The sequence below is a fragment of the Pygoscelis adeliae genome, unplaced genomic scaffold, assembly GCF_000699105.1.
Source record: "Pygoscelis adeliae isolate BGI_AS28 unplaced genomic scaffold, ASM69910v1 Scaffold213, whole genome shotgun sequence".
Classification (NCBI taxonomy): Eukaryota; Metazoa; Chordata; class Aves; order Sphenisciformes; family Spheniscidae; genus Pygoscelis; species Pygoscelis adeliae.
Window position 1 is genome coordinate 1,101,179 of NW_008824410.1, and position 3,842 is coordinate 1,105,020.

Here is a 3,842-nt window from a genome sequence, read left to right on the forward strand (position 1 = left end):
CCTGCCCCCGCCGGGCCAGCCGGTCCTTGCCGTCGCCTGGCGCCCCGGGTACCGGGCGGGCAGGTGGCCCCTCCGGGCCTGAACGAGGGGCGAAGGGAGGCCTCGTCCCCGCTCGGTGGTGGGGCGAGGCGGGGCCTGGGCGGGGGGCCCGCCTCAGGGCCTGCTGCGAGCAGGGCAGCCAGCCCCAGCCCATTGCACAGGCCCAGACCCCGGGCTTGGCCCACATTAAAATAAGCTTTAGTAAAGTGAAAACAGAGGAGCTTGTCTCCGGATCTCCCTGATGGGCTGCCGCCTGGGGGAAAAAACAAATTCTGCCTGATCGCTGTATAGGTTATAAACGTTTCAGATCATTTGCTTCCCATTGTGTCTTCCTTCTGGAGCGACACTAGCTCCGGTTATAAGATGTGCGGTCGGGGAGTTATTATTCAGATATGCCTCTCAGTTCGTTTCCACAGCCCTCAGGGAGCAAATTATGTCAGTAACTCAGATCCCTCTTTAACTTCAAGGATTCTGATGATAGCAGATGAATTTCTGTGTAGCAAAGCAGCCCGACACCTAGATTTAAGTATATAATTATCTTCACTTATTTTATTGGGGGAGGCGAGGTAGCACGCTTGCCCATTTCAAGAAATTGTAGGTACTGCGTGCCCTGACAGTCCATGCCAGAGGAGGGACGGCAGCGTCTGCCACAATGGAGCCCAGGGGCTCTATCCATCACACTAAACTACAGATCTCTCTTCTGTTAATTCAGTACTTCGAGGACGCTGTGGGGATTTTTATAATTCTGTCCGACTGAGGGCACAGGAACTTGTTTCTTTATAGCAGCCTTTAATGTTCTTACTCATTGCAGAGCCATGCCACAAATCTCAGTGGTTTGGGGGTATTACCTGTGCTCCTCAATTCAACTTAGCTGATAAAACGCTTCTCCGTTCATCCTGGCCTTAAAAAACATGAGCAACAATTTAAATTGCAGAAATAAGTGGCAGGAATGTACCTATGGGAATATTCAAGTAAGCCATTTTTTCTCAAAAGCATAAAGTCTCCCAGTTAAACTGCAGAGGTTTGGAGACATGCCTGATATGTTGTTCTGCAATTTCTCTCGGTGCTCAGGGGTCCTGTGCTTTGTTCTCTGGCTGAGATAATTCATATTCCCCTCCAAAAGCTTCTTGACTTGCTCTACTCTCTCACAGTGTTATTGCTTGCAGCCACGGAATACAAATGATTGTTTTTATTAGGCAGTGAAAACTTACACTGTCTTGTAAACAGAAGGGGACTAGAACCGGCTGAAGAACAAGCATTTCAGCAGCTGGAAAACTTGGTCGTTGTTTTAATTTACCTGCGTATTAGAGCAAAGAGGGCAGGGGTGGCTAAGCCCTAAGGAGCCTCATGTGCTTCGGTGACCCAGCACAGATGTGGCCTCACAGTCTGTGGCAGCACTTGGCGGTGGAGGTACACGACCACAAGCACCTGAGACTGTGCGGGGTGACCTCGGACACTTCCAAGGGGCAAAGCACCTTACGCAGATGAAGCCAGGATGCCAGGGCTCCCTCACAAAGCTCTTGTATTGCAGTCACAACATTCCCCCCTTTAACCATGTTACTTTGTGGGAAAGCGGTGGCAGTTTCACAACTGCAGGTATTGTTGCATTTTCTGAAATACGGCTGATCCCTCTCTGAGAAAACAGCTGTCATGTAGTGCGGAGAGCACCCTGGGAGAGGCAAGCGAGAATGCAGATCCCCTCTGAGATCAGTCCACGTCTCAGCAGCAGGCAGTGTCTCCTGAGCGACTTGAAAGGCTACGCAGGGACTGCTAACAGCCAAGCAGCCCTTAAAGAGAATCAGAGCAGCACAAACTATGTACATTAAATCCACATTTCCACATAAAAGAGGATTTATTTTCAACAATATTAAAAAGTGGTTTTTATTAGAATCTGTTGTCTAAGCAGGCAGGCCAAAAAAAAAAGGTTTTGTGAGCTCCCTCATTTTTATGAAAGCTGGCTGGCGGGTATAAAGCAGCAGCTGATGAGCTTATTGAGCAGGAAGGGAGGTTCAGGCTGTGAAACTCGATGTGTAAATTAGCTTCTTGCAGCACTTGTCTTTGCGCCTGTCACTTGCACCAGTGTCCCTGTCTGTTATAATCCTCCCAGTTCATTTGGCTAAACATTAGTGACATGCTAGGGACAGCAGCCAAAAAAAATGTTGCCTGTAAACATACTGGCTATTAACTGTTGAATGAGAGGTCTATCAAACTAAACAGCCATCCAGCAGGAGCACTGGCTGGTCTTTTCCTGCTGTGGGGAAGTTATTTTTAGTTAAGGTGGCTGGATTATTTTTCATTAGCAGCACCTGGGGAGAAAGCAGGAGGAGGGTCCACTGCCTGAAAACTGACATAGGGAGCCTCGCTCCCTGTCTAGACCACACTGCGGCATCCTTCCTGCCCGCTGCCCTCGCTGCCTCCTCGGCAGAGCAAGCGCTAGCAGTACGGATTAGTCTTTCGCTCAAGATTTGAAGACACAACTTTTTAGCGGTTGTTCTCTCCTGTCAAACGATGTTGTCATGCCAACTCAGGTAATGACAGTGAATACTGAACTGCCGATCTTGGGCTCCCAGAGGCACTGTCTCCTGGACGAATTTCTGATGAGTTGGTATCCCAGCTAGAACCGAAACATTCAAGGCAGTCTGCAACTCTCTGATGCAGCTGTCCTGAAGACTGCTGTCTTGAGTACCTTTGCACCACCCAAATTGAATAAGGCCTTCATTTTCACTACCGAAGAGTATTCACACCAGAGAGCCCTGACATAGAAATAATAGGGAATTTATGATACATAATGAAACTTTGTGCTTGCCATGTGAGAAATCTCTTTTTGAGTCTTGTTTTGGATTTCTTTCTAGTATCTTATCAAGAACCGAATGTGGAAAGCTAGTATCTGAAGAAATTAACACAACTGAGCGGAGTACACAGGCTTTGCAAGAAAGAGCAGCAAAGAGGAAAAACTATGAAATTCATTAATGAAAAACCTTAAGGGACGTCTGAGAAACAGAGAATACAGAGAACCCATCTCCAGCTGGACAGTTGTAATACTTGTCTGGCTGAGGAGCTGTATGGCACTGACCTCCCTGTGACGGGTACCACTGGAGATGCCGGACCCCTGCCCGCTGCCGGCAATCGGATCCTCCCCGCTATTGATGCACATACCCAATTTTCGCAATGATCTCTCGTGTTTGCATGGCAAATCCTTTCCAAAGCACTCTGCAAACACTAACCAATGAATTCAGGGCACCCGATTTGCCCAAGGTTTCCTACCCTTCCAAAGACCTCAATTGCTTTGAGCGGTGTTGATTTTTAAAGCGTTTCACAAAACGCAAGTAAATCTCTCCCAGCACAAAGCATCCCACTGATACCAAATCATTACCAGTGCTCCAGGAATCTGATTACATGGAGCATGGCAACTTAGCCTTGCCATTGAAAAGCAGAACAACAGCTTACAGAAATCTTTTCCCGACTTAATTTAATAGTTGCTTTAACTGCAGTCATGCAAACAAACATCCTCTTCCCACCACTTTCTTCTTTTTCATGTCGTTTTGCTACAGGGGTTATGGTTTAATTTACATCAAACCTAACAGTCGCTTTAACCTTGTTCCCTGTTCAGCTAGTCCCCGCAGCAAAGCTGGGCGCCCCAGCAGGACTGGGCGCTGGGGCAGCCGGGCTGCCGGCTCCGGGCAGCGGCTCGGCTCAACCAGCTGCCAGACACTGGGGGTCAGTGTTAGACCGGCGATGCAGCGCCCGGAGCCACGCGTGGGCAAAGCGGCTGCCGGCCACGCAGCTCTCCCCGCCGGGGGCGA

The 3,842-nt window shown here is 49.0% G+C and overlaps 1 protein-coding gene across 1 annotated transcript in view; it reads right to left on the bottom strand.

The window, feature by feature from the left end:
• The window catches only part of LOC103913968 (chromosome unknown open reading frame, human C1orf174), a 124,674-nt gene that overhangs the window by 3,200 nt on the left and 117,632 nt on the right, over positions 1-3,842 (bottom strand). The window lies entirely within an intron of this gene.